The following is a 19,834-nucleotide window of genomic DNA, read 5'->3' on the forward strand; positions in this document are numbered from 1 at the left end:
GAAGGCACAGAGCATCCTGTGCTTTGGGGAACATCAGAATAAGGCCTGTGGCTATACTCATAAAGATTTAATTCTCATCAGGTTACATGGGTTCTGAGAAGTGAAGTCAGATCTGTCAGGGTGGCAGAGGTGGCAGAGGGGGCTGATGATCAAGGCTTCCCTTTCCCACTGTTGTGCTGTTGGAAATCTGGTGCCCTGATAATACAGAAATCTTGCATCCAAGTGAGGTTACCCGTTCTCAGCAGAGGCAAGTAAATCAAAGGAAGGGTCAGGAGCAAACTGAGTGAGCACAACATGTACATGCAGGCTTTCTCTTTCTTCTTGTCCCCACTCATGACCTCCCCCACCACTTCTGACTGGCAGTCGCCACTGGAAGGCAAGATGTCAGACCCAGATTGCGCTGTTTGACTCGGTGGTTGTCCTACTCAGTCACATGCAGCCTGCCTCTTCTGTTGTCAAACTGTACAATTCATTAGTAGACTTTGAGAAATTGTTGCTTGATTATCAAGCCTACTTGTAGATCAGTTCAAAATCCTGAATTATTTTGACAGCGATGCCTCTTTAAAGACAACATAGCTTCTGTCGTTTTTGTTGAAAGCTTTTGTGTACTTTCTTGAGTTGGAGGTCTGCGTTCACAGAGTGACTCGGGGGGGATTGGAAGGAAGTGGGTTACAGCATCTCGTGCCCCTCTGAACCATGTCTTTCCGGTTCGGCTGCTATGTTATTTGTAACTCGTTTGAGCATGGGACTGGTTCTTTGCATTTACATAAAACACTTCTGGTGCCAGACGTGTGCCAGGTCTGTTTACAAAACTTTACACTGGACCTGAAAATGTGGTAGGTTTCTCTGGTGCTGTGATGAGCGTCAGGGAGATGGTTTGAAATTTACACAGTACTGGTAGAAACAAACAACCAAAGACATTTTAGCAGAAGATCTATGTATTTCAGAAAACAACGGGACTCTCTTAGAGCAGACACATAGGGCATGGAACTGGCACCTGGAGTTCAGAATGTAGGACCCTGGGGTAAGTACATGTTCTGCCTCCACTCCCAGGACCCTGAGGTGAGTACATGCTCTGCCTCCACTCCCAGGACCCTGAGGTGAGTACATGCTCTGCCTCCACTCCCAGGACCCCGGGCTGAGCACACCTCTGCCTCCACTTCTTACTGTACCACTGAGCTAGGAAGCCAGCCCAGGGGTGATATTTAAGTGGACGATTAGGGTTTGAATCAGTCAGATGATGGTAATGGATAGTGCCCTAGAAAGACTGTGGGCAAAGGCCCCGAGGAAGGAGACCATGAGGAGATAAGAGAAGTTCTGTGGACCGTGGATAGACTGCAGGTTGATGAACACAAGGATGACGTTGAGAAAAGACTCTGGAGCCCGATGATGGAAGGACTTTTAGACTATATGTAGGAGACTGTCTCAGAGTGGGGGATCCCAAAGAAGGAACTGGGCCAAGGGTTTAAATTTTTGTTAGCCAATTTGTTAATCTATATGTATGCTTTATCTTAGACAAGGATCTCAATATGTTTACTAGTCTGTCATTGAATTCCTGGATCAAATGATCCCACTGTTTCAACTTCCCAAGTAGCAGGAATAAGGACTGTGTCACTGCCTGGTTCAGGTAGTTTATTTGCAAGGTAATTCTCTATAAATGCAATAACGAAGAGTCAGAAAAATAAGACAGGAAAGGAAGAAGGCCAATAAAGTCTGTGGTAGTAGATGGCTTCTCCGAGGACTTGAAACTCAGTCACCGAGTGGCTGTGTAGAATAGGCCTCTAAGCAGTGAAGTTGAGCTGAGAAATGGGGGTGCTGGTCCCACACTTTCGCCCCTTGCTATTTGGGGTTGCTCACTTTCTGGCACTGTTGGCCTGCCTCCAGCTCCTGAGAGAATTCCTCAGGCAGAGCAGCACAGGAAGTCACTGCGTAAGGGAGCAGTGGGCAGGTAATAGCTTGTGCAGACACGAGGGCGAGCACTGGCAGCCTCGTCTGGAAGACTAGCTTTATCCTGAGGACACGCAGGATCCATCGCAACATAGTCCAGTATGCAGTTCTGAAAGTTCAATTTGGCCCAATGAACAAGACAGATTGGGACGGGATGAAACAAATAGGAAGGTGAATTGAGGGTTATTATAATTTCCTTTCTGCAAGCCCGTGAGAGAGTCCCTGAACTCTGAGGCCTGCTTGCCCACCTGTCTAAAGAGGCAGGGGGCAAAGGGGAGCAGTGTCTCTATGGTGATGAGAGGCCTGTGGGATGGGCAAGAAGACTGTCCTTCTGCTGGCGCTGAGATTGGATTTCACAGATCCACCCGGGAATGGATTCAAGGTGGGAAGAAAAGAGGGCCCATGTATTGTCATTGAGGAAGACAGCACATAAGGAAGACAGGGGCACACTAACAGGAAGAATAAGAATGAAACTGGGAGGCAGAAGGAAAATCAGCAGCTTGAGATGTCAGGGAACCCAAGGAACAGTGTTTTAAAACAGTAAATGGCCCACAAGAATGGACATTGTGGATGGCCAGATTAGTTAAAGACAAATAAATGAAAAATAAAAACACTTGTTGAGGATGCTCTGTAGAAGTCTGAGTGGATGAAAATCAAAAGCGCTCTCGCTGGAGAACCCGGGCCTCACCCAAAATCAATACTTCCTTACCCTCAGTGTTCTTAGAGTTCAAGTTCTCTGCAGCAAGTGTTCTGAAAGTGACCGAGATGTTCTTGAGTCCTTCATTTATGACTTGATAAGCCAGTAGCAAAGAGCTTCTGTCAGAGCCAGCTCATGATGCCGTTTGGTGCAGAGCTAGCAGAAAGTCTGCCCTTCATTAATGTTTGACCAGCTCTGTACCAAAGGTCTGACTAGAATGAACAACCTTGTTCTTCCTCCATGTGTGACACATCCTACAGGGTCACCTTGTCCTCCTCCCAACAAGGTGCCACGTGGCTACTACTGTCTGTGTTACAAATGAGAAAGCGGAAGCTCCAAGGGGTCAAGAATCTTGCCAGAGGCCACAGAAAAGGTGATGAAGCAAGAATTTGAAATTAAGTCTCCCTGACTCCAAAGCTCTTGCCTTGCCAACAAAGCATTGTTATGTCACTCGGAGACAGGAAGGGACCTGCTGGGTTGGAGCATGGATTATTATGCTTTGGAATAGTTCCTGGCACCTAACTTGCTTCCCAGGATTTTGTCTTTCTTCCTTCGACCATTTGAACCTAAACTTAGAAAGAGTTGCAGGATCAACCGTAGCGGATATTCATATAGTGCCAACCATTGTTCCAGGTATCAGAGTACTAATGACACAATCCTAGGTCAGCCTTTCAAAGGAAGTTCTGTTATCGCCGTTTACAGAGGAAATAAAAAAGAGGCACAGAAGTTGGGTAGTGGTGGCGCATGCCTTTAATCCCAGCACCTAGGAGGCAGAGACAGGCAGATCTCTGTGAGTTTGAGGTCAGCTTGCTCTACAAGAGCTAGTTCCAGGACAGCCAGGGCTACACAGAGAAACCCTGTCTTAAAAAGTAAAACAAAACAAAAAAGACACAGAGAGGCTAAGTAGTTGGTTCAGGGCTGTGCAGCTTTAAGTACCAAAGCTACCCAGAAAGCCTGGCTCCTAAGTCTGGGTTTCTGAATCATTATTATACTGTGATGTCTCAGGCAGAGATCAATGGTCTCTGATTTGGAAAATGACTAGTTCCTGATTTTCTGATTTCCTGATCTATTAAGTAGTTTATTTGGATCAAGGCATAGAATTTGGAGTCAGAACTGAGTTTAGATTATAGCTCTTCTGCTCAAAAAAATTTTATGACCTTGATCAGAGATCATAACTTCTTGCAGCTCAATTTCTCCTTCAGAGGTGTGAGGATAGTAAAAATACTCAGCTCTTCTGGTGGGGATGAGAAGGGGTGTGCTAATAGCTAAGGAGTGCAGCTGGCGTGCTGAATGTGGGCAATAGATACTGTGTGTGTATGTGTGTGTGCATGTGTGTGTATGTTACACACATGCATGCATGCACATGGGTGTGTGTGCAGTGTGCACATGTACAGAGGCCAGCAGAGGACTTCAGGTATCATCCTCTATTGTTCTCTGATTGGCTTAAGACAGGGTCTCTCGCTCAACCTGGAGCCTGCCATTGTTTGTTTTGGTTTTGGTTAGGGTGACAGCCGGCGAGCCTCAGTGACCCTCTCTTTCTGTACGCCTCCCCACCCCAGCATTGACTACAAGTGCTCCCAACCACACTTAGCTTTCTCACATGGGTGATGAAGAACTGAATTCAGAGTCTCTGCTTGCAACACAGCTGCTCTTACCCACTGAGCCATCGCCTCCACTCCTGGTGTTTCCTATTTTTAAAAACATGCCCCAAAGACCATCACAGGCCAAGACTGGGCCACACAGATCTGCATGGCTTCAGGGCTGCAGCATGTAATTCCTGTAGAAACAACCTCACACACCTCCTTTACATGCTGGACAGCCCTTCTTTGATCTGGTCAATGCAATCAGTAGCTTTGTCAGTTTTCGCCCACTCAGTGTCTTTGGCTCATGTCCCTTCTCATCTCACTGAGATGAACAATCAGTGCTGAGAAGGCAACACCAGGACCAGAATGGAAGCTGGAAACTGTGGAGCAGGCACTAAAGCTGAAACCAGGTCTCCGAGAGTCAGGTAGAGACCACAGGAACTGCCAAGATCACACAGAGGATCCACAATGCTGCCAACAGATCCCAAAAGGAAACTCGCAATCACAAGCTAGTGCCTGAGCAAAGCAAGGATTTGGCAGACAAATCTAACAGATAACAATCCCTAACTAGTTATTACAGGGGTCCTTTTGTAATTCTACCACCCTCAGCCCCACCCCCAGCGGTCAAACTTCCATACATTTTTTCTTTTTAAAATTTCAAAACAGGGTTTCTCTGTAGCTTTGGAGCCTGTGCTGGAACTAGCTCTTGTAGACCAGGCTGGCCTCGAACTCACAGAGATCCGTCTGCCTCTGCCTCCCGAGTGCTGGGATTAAAGGCGTGCGCCACCGCCTGGCTGCTTCCATACATTTTTTTAAGGTGCATCTAATACTTGTATTTTGGTCCATTTTATTAGTCATGGAGGTCTGTTACCCTTTAAAAATTCTTTACACAAATATTAGACCACTAACATAAATTTTAATCATTTAATCATTTGTGAGCATACACATCAGTAGCATTAAGTAAGCTGTGTATAAAAGCTTTAGAACTCCAAGCATCTTGCAGAACTGGAGCTTCCTTCCTCACACTCCAGATCTCTGGGGACTCTCATGCCAGTCTCTATGAGGAGGCGACCCTCAGTATCTGCCTTTTGGTGACTGGCCTTTTGCATTCAGCACAAGGTTCATCTATACTGTAACAAGTACTGGTTATGTACTTTTTATGGCTAAATTTGACTTTTTTTTAACCTGGCTTTTCCATCTGTGACCTGAGAATGGTACCAGGAATTCTGCTCCTTAGGAAGCTGCATTAGTGTGAAAGTTTCTAGATTTCTCAGGATGGTCTAAGAAAACAAACTGGAGAGAATTGATGTTAAGAATAGAAGTCAAGACTGTTAACATATAAACTAAGGGTGAACTTTATGTCCTAAGGTGAAACAGGGGTATCCCTGAGTAGAAAGAGAAGCCAGAGCCTGGGAAGAGGATTCTGGTAGTGAAGAGCCTATGGGGGCAGAGGAGATGCAAGAGACGCTAGAAGTTTGCTGCTGTATGCAGCTGATCCACATGAGGTGGCCTTGGCCACCACCAAAGAGTTGTTCTTAGCAGAGGAATCTATCTATCTATCTATCTATCTATCATCTATGTATGTATGTTTATATGTATGCATGTATCTATCTATCTATCATCTATGTATGTATGTTTGTATGTATGTATGTATCTATCTATCTATCTATATACCTATGTATGTATGTATGAATCTATCTATCTACCTACCTACCTATCTATCTATCTATCTATCTATCTATCTATCTATCATCTATTTTTTTCCCTCTCCTGTGAACATCTTTGTGTGTGTGTTTTACGTGGTGTAGCCAGGGAGTGCAGACAAAATGAAAACCCCTCCAGGAGGGCATTTTATTTGGAGGCCCATGTTTTGCACACAAGCTCTGTTTTAATAGAAATCTATCTCAAATGACCTCATCGGGTAAAGAGGGTGGTCTAGAAAAGTGCTCCTTCTTCAAGATGTAACTTGGATTGTCACTGCCGGTCCCTCACTCAGCTCCTTACCCATGCTGGGCAGAGCATAGACTCAGGGACCTGGCGATGGGGTATTTCATGTCTTCCTCAACCAGTACTCTAGCCTAGACTTGTTTGTCTAATCAGTACACGCACTTAAAACTATTGAGCTAATTCACAAACACATGTTCACTGAGGGCAAGAAGTGAAGATCACAGGCTCTAGGGTAGAAATCTGTTTCTGGTATTTTGTTAAATGCTCTTACTGTCAAGCGCCTTCTAAATATTTATATATACACTCATAGCTGCTCTAACCCTTGGCCAGAGAGGCAGGCTTCTTTAAAAAGAGAGAGATTTATTTATTTTTATTATTGTACATGTAAAAGCGTTTTTGGCTGCATATGTGTGTGCACTGTGCACACTGCCGGGTGCCTAGGGAGAACCAAAGGAAGGAATGGGATTCCCTAGGACTGAAATTACAGGTGGTTCTGATCCTCCACATGGGTGCTGGGAATCAAACCCAGTCCTTATCAAGAACAACACAAGTTCTTAACCACGAAGCCATCTCTCCAGCTCCAAGAGAAATTTCCTTTTGCAGTGGATAGCAGTCAACATAAAGATGCCAAACTTGTCAAAGCACCGAGAATATGAGACCAAATGCTCATCCCTAAGGCTCGGGGGACATGGAGGAGGGAGATGTGGCTGAAAGAACCTAATGGAAGACAGGGAGGAGTGAAATGCCATCTCCTGGACATGATGCAGCAATTATACTCGAGGACTCAAATAGCTGTGGCTACCTATATACGCCCTGGACAAAGTCAGCCTTCCCAAATTCTAACGCAGATGGGGAGATACTCTTCAGACCCTGCCCCTTACTGAGGAATCCTTGGTGAGTTAATAGCTGGTGGGGAGAATCATCCTGTTTAGAGAATGTGGCCGCAGATAGGTTCCCATGCTCTAGCGGAGGGCATCATGCCCACGCACATATGGACGTACTGATTGGAATGATAAGGTTTTACTTTTTAAGAAGACATGAAGTTGGAAGAGGGCTGTGTTGGGAGGAATATGAGTGGAGCTGAAGGGAGTAAATAAAGTGGGAACTGATACGTTCATACTTTATTGTATAGATGTATTAAATGTTCAAGATTACAATTATGCTTAATATGTAAATTATACAAAAGGTGTGAATTATTTTTAAAACTGTAAATTTATTCATTTCTTACATACTTGGATTCAAATTCTAATAAAGAGAACACAGAAGTGCTCTCCCCTGCTTTCTCTCATACCAGTTACATTGCTTCTTTGGGGGAGCACTCTTTCCTCACAGTTTCGTTTACATTCCTCTGGAGATTTCTTTTTTGCATGTCAAATTAATTATGCATGTATGTTCCCCATTGTCATTTTCCTCAAGTGGTTGTTTAATAAACAGACACAAATAAATCAATTGTTCTTTCACTCAAACTTGTCTTGAAGACCTTTCTACACGTGTAGCTCTCCCTCTGTTGTTTCCAAAGATGTACCAGGAACCTGGCCTCTCCCATGTCACGTTAACTGTGGGTACCTTCCTTGCTTACACATCGTGGGTACAATTCAAACGTATGCCCACCTAGTGTAGGAGGTCCTTCTGTCTATGTGTTGCTTTCATTGGTTAACAAAGAACTGCTTTGAGCCTATGGCAGGGAAGAACAGAACTAGGCAGGAAAAGCTAGGCCGTACACTGGAAGGTAAAAGAGCAGAGTCAGAGATAGAAGCCATGGATCCACCGCCAGAGATAGACGCTGGAAATTTTACCTGGTAAGCCACTGTCACGTGGCAATACACTGATTATTAGAAATGGGTTAAATTAAGGTGTAAGAGTTAGTCAATAAGAAACTAGAGCTAGTGGGCCAAGCAGTGATTTAATTAATACAGTTTCTGTGTGGTTATTTTGGTTCTGGGCGGCCAAGACAAACAAGCGGGCCCTCCTCCTACACTCACCCCTTTTCTAATAGGGCTCAGTCCTTACCAGAACTGGCTTCTTCATTTGCTTGCCCTGCTGCAGAAATCCTTCCATCTCATCCCAACTCTCAGAGCTAAGACCCATATTTACCGCGTCCCATGGTGTTTCTGTGTGTTACATACTACTGAGTATTGCTGTCTTGAAACACATGCCTCCTGCTCCAACAAACTGGAAGCTTGCAAGGTGGGGCTCCCATCATCTGTGTTCTATGGTGCTTCAAACTCATCATCAAGTGGAAATGTCAATTCCATCCATAAGAGTTTCAGAAGGACAAGACTGAGTCACTCCGGCATACCATAGTGGCCCATCATAGAGCAACACTCAAAGCTGACTCAGCTGTCTCTTCAAGAACAGCAGACTGGAGGCTAAGCACTCTGCTGCTCACTAGGCTGTGACGGACAGGATTAAAAGAGGTCAAAGGGTGGAGCCACAGAGGTTGGAAAGCAGCAGGCATCACAGGACTACTCATCCTATGCGGCTCTGAATAACAAGGCAAATACAGTTTTACACTGACCTCTTCTCCAAGTTCCCTGTTCAGGGCCTAATTGAAATGATTTTCTACCCCACTGACAGGGTGATGCCACAGCATTTAAGAAAACTCATTGCTGATGTGACCAGTTCCACTTTTACAGAGCCTCTATCAGATTTTGCTCACATTCACACGTTAAAAATACTGTTTAGTAGCTACAGTCCAGTGGACAGGCTACTCTGCAGGCCAATTGGCAGGTCTTGATTTAAAAAAAAAAAAAAGATGAGTGTTGGGCAGTGGTGGTGCATGTCTTTAATCCCAGCACTTTGGAGCCAGAGGCAGGAGGATCTCTGTGAGTTTGAGACCAGCCTGGTCTACAGAGCAAGCTCCAGGACAGGCGAAGCTGATAAAGAAACTGTCTCCAATAAATTAATTAATTAAAAAAGAGTGAATGTTTCATAGTCTGGGATATTTTTCACACACACCCCATGGTTCTATCTTCTTGAGGTTTTTCCCTCTTAAATCTGTCGTGGCTTATCTAGATTAGCTTCCCCTAATTGTGTTGGAGTTGAGAGTCCTACATCTTGGAGGCAACAGGAGGTCCACTGATTGTCATACTGAGGGATGCATGAGCAAAAAAGACATCAAGGCCCGCCCTACGGTGCTTCCTCTCCACCCTACGGTGCTTTCTCTAGTTTTTGCTGTTCATGTATGCATATGCAAGAATAAGCACACACTTTTTAAATTACAGGAATTCTATTATATACTAATTTTGCAGCCTTCTTTTCTTGATATAGACATGTCTCCATTTCATTTAATATTTTCAAAATCATGGGTTTCACTGTTGTATGTATAGTTACGTAAAGTCGCTTCACCATAAATCAGGTTGTGCCTATTTTAAGTCGTGCTGGATCAAATATCTTTGTCTAAAAAAATTTGTGTGTTTGCTTACTTTATTAAGATAAAGACCCCTAATTAAAAATACTGGATAAAAGGAAGTGTATCAAAGGGCCACAGTATTCAAGATCCCATTTTTCAAACTTTTGCATGATTAAAGGCTGTATAGATTATGTTCCTGTCAACAGTGGCAGGATACCCATCACATGTCACCTTTGCCAGTTTCTGCCGGATGCTAGTAAACATTTTGTCTGCTCTGTCTGATCACAATCCTGGACAGCTGCTGTGGCTGTTTGCCTGTCTCTGCCATAGACCATTGCCTCGTATCGCTCACATAGTGCCAAGTGTGTACATTTCTATCCTCTGCTTTCTCTCTGGGGTTAAGAGCTGGATAAAGTACTTAGTCAGTTTGAAAGCGAAGGTTACAATCTAGTCCTCAGTATTCCAGGCTGGGGCTGACTCGCACATTGTTGACTGGTGTACACAAGGGAGCATGTCTGAGAGAGAACATTAGCTGACTGGTTTACAGGATCTGCTCTCCAATGCATTTGAAAAGGATTTTCTACACTGCTATCTGTTCTGCCTTCACAGCTGGGTGTGGAGAGGATGGGATCCAATCTACAACTCAGTCTGTAGTAGAATGAGTGGAATTTTCCAGCTGGTTCCGCTTCTTGGTGCTTGGCAGAGCTACAACTTTCCCTTCGGGGAGCTGTGAGGCTGCAAGCTGCAAGGCTTAGCCGGCTGCTTCAGCGGGTCGGATTGTGGGAACTCTGTTTGGGTTGGCACAAACAGCCACGCAGGATTCCACACCGTCAATGCTGCTCTCACTTTCCTTCCCAGTAAACATGTTGACCAATAGGATAAAGTGAGGAAGGTGTCGCAGCCCTCCCCTCAGTACACAGGGCACACCCATCCTGAACACAGATTCCCTGGCAACAGGAACTTTCCTGAGTGGCAGAGTCTGGGGAATCTGCTAGGAAGAACACACTGACTCCGAAGTCTACACACCCACTGTGAAGAGCAGACTGTTAGGATTCCTTTCCTCATCCTGACCTCTTCCTCCAGCTGGGGTAGTTCTTGTTCTGTTGTGAGGAAAAGGTCGTCCCTGGCAGGGGTATCCAATCATTGGCCACATGCAGCCGAGGAGGACCATGCTAACGCTACATTACCAACACTGACGAATTTTTGAGACTTTTTAAAAACTTCACTGCACCATTCTTGAGTAGGAACTCTGTAGATGACAGCAGTTTCATGTTACAATGCGAAAAAGGAGGGCACCCTAGGCAGTGTGCATGTTTTCACCGGGTTGGGGTATCAGGGAACACGCTCACCATCTTGTGTTAATTTTACCTTCCCATCTGTGGACCCATCATTAACCATGCACACTAAAAGAAGCTCCCACAGGAGGCAGGGAAACCAGAGTGGTACTGGCGCACGTTTCCACGGAAGAGAGAGCCTTTCTCCACTAGGATGGGTCAGTTAGTTTCTCTAATCTCTGTGGCCATCGAAGGCTTTTTAGGGTTTCTTCTCCTCAAGGCCATTGTTTCTTTAATCTCCACCTTGGAAGTTCTTTTCAATTTAGGAGCCATTGGGGTGGGGAGATGGCTCAGTGACGAAGAATACTTGATGTTCTAGATGACCCTGGTTCAGTTCCCAGCACCCACATGTCAGCTCACAACCATCTGTAATTCTAGTTCTAGATCTGATGCCTTCTTTTGACCTCCAGGAGCATGCACATTTTATACAGAAATATAGCCTGGCAAACCGGTCACATAGATAGAATAAAATAAATAAATATTTTTAAAAGTGCTCATTTTTATGAGGAATGAAGACAGCCCTACTCCACCCCCACCCCTGCCACTGCCAACCCACCCACCTAGTAATGAGCGCTGGAGACTCAGAGCTCATTTACTTTACAACCCTGAAGTGCTGGGTGCCTCCAACAGAGATAAACTGTGGGATTTTCCACAGGAGTGCAAAGAACAGTTCTCAAATCCCTGAATACAGGTCCCTCCCCCATGTTTCTCATTGTCTGAGCAATCAGGAGTGTGCAATCTTATTATTATTACATTTATCTTTTTCTTGACAAAGTCTGTGCTGGGTTTAATCTCTGTGTTTTACATCTATTTATTTTAAAACTTGTTAGAGCTCCCCAGAGCTGCTCCCTTGCACACTGGGCCTGGGCTATGGGCTCATAGCAGTTCCTTTGCTTTGAGAGCCTGCCTGAGAACAGGCAAGCTCTGTTTCAGCTCAGCCACACTCCTGGCCAGCAAGAGAGAGTGATCTTCTAGCAGACAGCCATTGGAGGAGGGGTGAGTTTGCTACTGGCCCGAGGGCTTTGGTTAGGAGGAATTTAGACTTTACCTGCCCCCCTCGACTTTCTGGTCACCAGGCAGAGGCCAGTCCTCCCTGCGGAGCTTTCCTGAATCCCGTCCCAGCCTTTATCCAGGCACACCTTCCTCTCTTCCCCCCTCCCCTCTGGGGCCACAAGATCTCCCCAGAGCTGCTCCCTTGCACGCTGGGCCTGGGCTGTGGACTCAGGCCGGCAGGGGCAGTTCCTTTGCTTTGAGAGCCTGCCTGAGGACAGGCAAGCTCTGTCTCAGCTCAGCCACACTCCAGGCCAGCAAGAGAGAGTGATCTTCTAGCAGACATCCATTGGAGGAGGGGTGAGTTTGCTACTGGCCCGAGGGCTTTGGCTAGGAGGAATTCAGACTTTCCCCGCCCCCCTCGGCTTTCTGGTCACCAGGCAGAGGCAGCTCCTCCCTGCAGAGCTCTCCCAAATCCCATCCCAGCCTTTATCCAGGCACACCTTCCTCTCTTCCCCCCTTCCCTCTGGGGCCACAAGATCTCCCCAAAGCAACTCCCTTGCGTGCTGGGCATGGGCTGTGAGTGCAACCCGGCAGGAGGGAGTGCCTGTGTTTCAATAGACTGCCTGCGGAAAGGTAGACCTTCTGTCAGTGAAGTCCCTGCCCAACAAGGGAACCTGACCTGGTACCAGAAGATCCAATAGAGAGCATTTGAAGGAAGAGATGGGCAGACGCCAAGGCAAGAACTCCTCCAACAATCTAAAAAACAACATGAAAACACCAGATCCCAATGACCCTACAATAGAAGGTCTTGAACCTCGTAATTCAGAAGAAGCGGGAAAAAATGCCATTATGAAAGCAATAGAGTCCCTTAAACAGGATATGAATAACTCCCTTAGAGAACTGGATGAAAAGTACAACAAAAAGATTGAAGAAATGAGTAAAGAAATGGATGAGAAATATAACAAAAAGTTCGAAGAAATGAGTAAATCCATGAATGATACACTGGGAAACCAAGAAAAAACAATCAAACAGGTAATGGAAACAGTTCAAGAATTGAAAACTGAAATGGAGACAATGAAGAAAACACAAAACGAGGGCCGGCTGGATATGGAAAATCTAGGTAAACGAACAGAGACTACAGAATCAAGCATAACCAATAGGATACAAGAGATGGAAGAACGAATCTCAGAGTCTGAAGATACCATAGAGAAAATAAATGTTCTGATCAAAGAAAACAGCAAATCCAATAAATTCTCATCACAAAACATTCAAGAAATCTGGGACACAATAAAAAAACCAAATCTAAGAATAATAGGGATTGAAGAAGGAGAAGAACTGCAGATCAAAGGACCAGAAAATATATTCAACAAAATTATAGAAGAAAACTTTCCCAACCTAAAGAATGATATTCCTATGAAAGTTCAAGAAGCATACAGAACACCGAATAGACTTGATCAAAAAAAAATCCCCTCGCCATATAATAATCAAAACACAAAACATACAGATTAAAGAAAGAATATTAAGAGCTGCAAAGGAAAAAGGGCAAGAAACTTATAAAGGTAAACCTATCAGACTTACACCGGACTTTTCTATGGAAACCATGAAAGCCAGAAGGTCCTGGATAGAGGTACTGCAGAAACTAAGAGAGCATGGATGCAAACCCAGACTACTATACCCAGCCAAGCTATCGTTCACTATCAATGGAGAAAACAAAATATTCCAGGATAAGAACAAATTTAAACAATTCGTAGCCACAAACCCAGCCTTACTGAAAGTAATAGAAGGAAAATCGCAACCCAAAAAATCCAACATTGCCAACACTACCTACAATAACTCAGACATCTAGCGACCCTTCACGAGCTTAACTCAAAAAAGGGACACATACAAACTCTATTAAACAAATAAACGAAAAATAATAATAACCGGAGTCAACAACCACTGGTCATTAATATCAATTAATATAAATGGACTCAATTCACCTATAAAAAGGCACAGACTAAGAGATTGGATATGAAAACAGGATCCAACATTCTGCTGTTTACAAGAAACACACCTCAACCACAAAGACAGACATCTACTCAGAGTAAAGGGTTGGGAAAAGGTTTTCAAGCAAACGGACCTAAGAAACAAGCAGGTGTGGCCATTCTAATTTCCAACAAAATTGACTTCAAACTAAAATCAATCAGAAGAGATGGAGATGGACATTTTATACTCATAACAGAAACAATTCATCAAGAGGAAATCTCAATCCTGAATATCTACGCCCCTAATATAAAGCCTCCTACTTATGTAAAAGAAACACTTCTAGAACTCAAGGCAGTCATCAAACCACACACACTAATAGTAGGAGACTTCAACACTCCTCTCTCACCAATGGACAGGTCAATCAGACAGAAACCTAACAGAGAAATAAGAGAATTATTGGAGGTATTGAATCAAATGGACTTAACAGACATCTATAGAACGTTCCACCCAAATAGGAAAGAATATACCTTCTTCTCTGCAGCTCATGGAACCTTCTCGAAAATTGACCACATACTCGGTAACAAAGCAAACTTCCACAGATACAAAAAAATATTAGTAACCACCTGTGTCTTGTCAGACCACCATGGATTAAAGTTAGTATTCAACAACAGTGCTACCCCCAGGAAGCCAACAAATTCATGGAAGTTGAACAGTCAACTACTGAATCACCCCTGGGTCAAGGAAGAAATAAAGAAAGAAATTAAAGTCTTCCTTGAATTTAATGAAAATAAAGACACAACATATTCAAACCTATGGGACACTATGAAAGCAGTGCTAAGAGGAAGGTTCATAGCACTAAGTGCCCAATTAAAGAAAACGGAGAAAGCACACATTGGAGACTTAACAGCACACTTGAAAGCTCTAGAAAAAAAAGAAGCTGATTCACCCAGGAGGAGTAGAAGACTGGAAATAATCAAACTGAGGGCTGAAATCAACAAAATAGAAACACAGAAAACAATCCAAAGAATCAATGAATCAAAAAGCTGGTTCTTGGAGAAAATCAACAAGATCAACAAACCCCTATCTTAATTAATCAAACGACAGAGAGAGAACATGCAAATTAATAAGATCAGAAATGAAAAGGAGGACATAACCACAGACACAGAGGAAATTCAGAGAATCATTAGATCTTACTACGAAAATTTATATGCCACAAAGTTGGAAAATGTACAAGAAATGGACATTTTTTTAGATAAGTACCATATACCAAAGTTGAACCAAGACCAGGTGAACAATCTAAACAGACCTGTCAGTCGTGAAGAATTAGAAGCTGTTATTAAAAATCTCCCTACCAAAAAAAGCCGAGGACCAGATGGTTTCAATGCAGAATTCTACCAGAACTTCCAGGAAGAGCTAATACCTATACTCCTTAATGTATTTCACAATATAGAAACAGAAGAATCATTGCCAAACTCTTTTTATGAGGCTACAGTTACCCTGATACCAAAACCACACAAAGATACAACCAAGAAAGAGAATTACAGGCCAATCTCACTCATGAACATCGATGCGAAAATTCTCAATAAAATACTGGCAAACCGAATCCAAGAACACATTAGAAAAATTATCCATTATGATCAAGTGGGCTTCATCCCAGAGATGCAGGGCTGGTTCAACATACGCAAATCTATCAATGTAATCCATCATATAAATAAACTGAAAGAAAAAAACCATATGATCATTTCATTGGATGCTGAAAAAGCATTTGACAAAATTCAACACCCATTTATGATAAAGGTGTTGGAGAGACTGGGGATACAAGGATCATACCTAAATATAATAAAAGCAATATACAGCAAGCCGACAGCTAACATCAAATTGAATGGAGAGAAACTCAAAGCCTTTCCACTAAAATCAGGAACACGACAAGGCTGTCCACTCTCACCATACCTCTTCAATATAGTGCTTGAAGTTCTAGCAATAGCAATAAGACAACATAAGGGGATAAAGGGGATACGAATTGGAAAGGATGAAGTTAAACTTTCGTTATTTGCAGACGATATGATAGTGTACATAAGCGACCCCAAAAACTCTACCAAAGAACTCCTACAGTTGATAAACACCTTTAGGAATGTGGCAGGATACAAGATCAACTCCAAAAAATCGGTTGCCCTCCTATACACAAAGGATAAAGAAGCAGAGAGGGAAATCAGAGAAACATCACCTTTCATGATAGCCACAAATAGCATAAAGTATCTTGGGGTAACTCTAACCAAGGAAGTGAAAGACCTATTTGATAAGAACTTTAAGTCCTTGAAGAAAGAAATTGAGGAGGATACCAGAAAATGGAAAGACCTCCCCTGCTCTTGGATTGGGAGAATCAACATAGTAAAAATGGCAATTCTACCAAAAGCAATCTATAGATTCAATGCAATTCCCATCAAAATCCCATTAAACTTCTTCACAGAACTTGAGAGAACAATAATCAAGTTTATATGGAAAAACAAAAAACCCAGGATAGCCAAAACAATCTTATACAATAAAGGAACTTCTGGAGGCATTACCATCCCTGACTTCAAACTCTATTACAGAGCAACAGTATTGAAAACAGCTTGGTAATGGCATAACAACAGAGAAGTCGACCTATGGAATCGAATAGAAGACCCGGGTATTAACCCAGAAACGTATGAACACCTGATTTTTGACAAGGGAGCTAAAGCTATACAATGGAAGAAGGATAGCATCTTTAACAAATGGTGCTGGCATAACTGGATGTCAACCTGTAGAAGAATGAAAATAGATCCATATCTATCACCATGCACAAAACTCAGGTCCAAATGGATTAAAGACATCAACATTAATCCGTCCACTTTGAACCTGATAGAAGAGAAAGAAGGAAGTAGTCTACAAGACATAGGCACAGGAGACCACTTCCTAAGCAGAACCCCAGGAGCGCAGACAATAAGAGAAACAATAAATAAATGGGACCTACTGAAACTGAGAAGCTTCTGTAAAGCAAAGGACACTGTCAGTAAGACAAAAAGGCTACCTTCTGACTGGGAGAAGATCTTCACAAACCCCTCAACAGACAAAGGTCTGATCTCCAAAATATACAAAGAACTCAAGAAACTAGACACTAAAACTCTAATTAACCCAATTAAAAAATGGGGGTACTGAACTGAACAGAGAATTCACAACAGATGAACTTCGAATGGCTAAAAAGCACTTAAGGTCATGCTCAACCTCCTTAGCGATCAGGGAAATGCAAATCAAAACAACTTTGAGATATCATCTTACACCTGTCAGAATAGCCAAACTCAAAAACACCAATGATAGCCTATGCTGGAGAAGATGTGGAATGAGGGGAACACTCATCCATTGTTGGTGGGAATGCAAACTTGTGCAGCCACTGCGGAAATCCATGTGGCGGTTTCTCAGGAAACTGGGAGTCAACCTCCCTCAGGACCCAGCAATTCCACTCTTGGGAATATACCCAAGAGATGCCCTAACATACTACAAAAGCATTTGTTCAACTATGTTCATAGCAGCACTATTTGTAATAGCCAGAACCTGGAAACAACCTAGGTGCCCCTCAATAGAAGAATGGTTAAAAAAAGGTGTGGAACATATATACATTAGAGTTTTACTCAGCGGTAAAAAACAATGACATCTTGAATTTTGCATGCAAATGGATGGAAAGAGAAAACGCTTTGCTGAGTGAGGTAAGCCAGACCCAAAAAGAGGAATATGGTATGTATTCACTCATAAGTGGATTCTAACCATAATTAAAGGTCTTTGAGCCTATTATTCGTGATCCTAGAGAAGCTAAATAAAAAGGTGAACCTGATGAAAATCATGTAGCTATCCTCCTGGAGATTGGAAATAGACAAGAGTGCCAGGTAACCTTGGGTGCAAGAGGGGGTGGGGGGCTGTTGGAAGGGGAGAGGGTTAGAGAGAAGGGGGTAGGGGAGGAATGGGGAAAGATCGGGGAACTGGGATGGGAGGGAGGGAGAATGGATAGATATGGGATCAGGGAAGTATATACCTCAACTAAGGGAGTCATTTTAGGGTTTACAAAGACTTGAGTATAAAGGGGATCCCAGGTCCAAGGAGAGATCTCCAGATTGTTCTCTGGACAGAGGAGAGGGTGCCTGAAACGGCCTTGGCCCACAACCATACTGATGAACATTTTACATATCACCATAGAACCCTCATCTGGCGATGGAGGGAGATGGAGGCGGAGACCCACGTCGGAACACTGGACCTAGCTCCCTAGGTCCAAAGGAGAGGCAGAAGGAAGGAGAACGTGAACAAAGAAGGCAAGCGCAGAGGAAACCTTCATCCGACGTTGGATGGCGATAGAGACGGAGACCCATATTGGAGCACCGGACTGAGCCCTCCACGGTCCAAATGAGGAGCAGAAGGATGAAGAAAATGAGAAAAGAAATCAGGACTGCGATGGGTGCCATCACCCACTGATACAAGGGGACTGATCTAATGAGAGTTCACCAAGGCCAGCTGGACTGGAACTGAACGAGCATGTGATCTAACCAGATTCTCTGAATGTGACCGGATTCTCTGGATGTGGCTGGCCCGGAGTCTTTCTGAAAAGCCATTGACAATGACACTGGGACTTGTTTCCTCTGCATATACTGGATTTTTGGGATCCAGTCTCTTTGGATACTCACCTTCCTGGACCTGGAGGGAGGGGGGAGGAACTTGAACTTCCCACAGGGCAGGAAACCCTGACTACTCTTAGGGATGGAGAGGGAGGAGGAGAGGGAGTGGGGGAAGTGGAAGTGGGAGGGTGTTGGGAGGAGGGGCGGAAATGGAAACTTTTATAATTTAGTAAACTTTGGAAAAAAAAATGAAACTTGTTAGAGTCATGAATTTGTCATGCCTGCAGACTGTTAGGCAAGCGTGGTCATTAATACGTTTGTAATCTTTCCAGGCTTTCTGGTCATCGATTGAGTCTCTGTGAGCCACTATGAGCCCAGGTTAGTTGATTCTGAGGGTTTTCTTGTAGTGTCCTTGACTTCTCTGGCTCCTACAATCCTTCTTCCCACTCTACAGCAGAATTCCCTAATGTTTGACCCTCTGCACATAGCTGTGCAGCTTGGCCTTCTTGTGGGATTTCTAACAGCGGAAGCAAGGACTGTCTCTGACTCTTTTGTTGGCTTTTCAAACCCTTTACTCCTACTGGATTGCCTTGTCTAGCCTCAGTAAGAGAGGCGGTGCCTAGTCTCACTGCAACTTGAATGCTATGGTTTATTGACATTCTCGGGAGGTCTGTCCTTTTCTGGACAGAAAGAGAGGGGTGGATGGGGGAGGGGAGATCAGAGGAGGGACTGGGAGGGGAGATGGTATGGGAAACTGGGGTTGTGGTGTAAGTAAATTAGTAAATAAAATAAAATAATTTTTTACCCTAAATTTCTAGTTTAGGTAGGGGTATCTAGACTAGCAAACATTAGCTTTTATCCGTAGCTAGACCTAAGTGGACTCAAGGCACTTTGATCAACTATTACATTAGATTTTCTTTCTTACACTGTGACAGACAGGATGGATCTGCATGCCAGCGCAGGTGTGCAGTCTGATAAAGATCAAACTCTATTTCTGACTCCCTTGAAGTTGGAACTTTGTTGTTTGGGGCTTGGCTGTGGGACAGGATGGAGGTAGGGCAACAAGCATCTGTCATCCCTGGACTGTGCCACGGGTTATAAGATCCTGGAGTTGCCAGGTGTAACAATGGTTTGTCTGTTCAGTAGGCAGCTTCCTGATCCAGGAGAAACCTTGGTGGTCTAGCTCTAGAACATGGATTTGGGGAGCCATTTCTGGGGTCAGTCTAAATTCTGTAGCTGGCCATCTTCACTCCTTCATTTAATCAATGTCTTGGTAAGCCTGCTGACACAATCCTATGGTTGCAAAGCTATGATTTTTCATTCCTTATTTACCTCAAGATAGGGACAAAAATGCTGCAATTTTACTCGTCTTTATGATGGATGAATTTGTACTGAAC

This window comes from Myodes glareolus, chromosome 17, assembly GCF_982192425.1.
Source record: "Myodes glareolus chromosome 17, mMyoGla1.1, whole genome shotgun sequence".
Taxonomy (NCBI): domain Eukaryota; kingdom Metazoa; phylum Chordata; class Mammalia; order Rodentia; family Cricetidae; genus Myodes; species Myodes glareolus.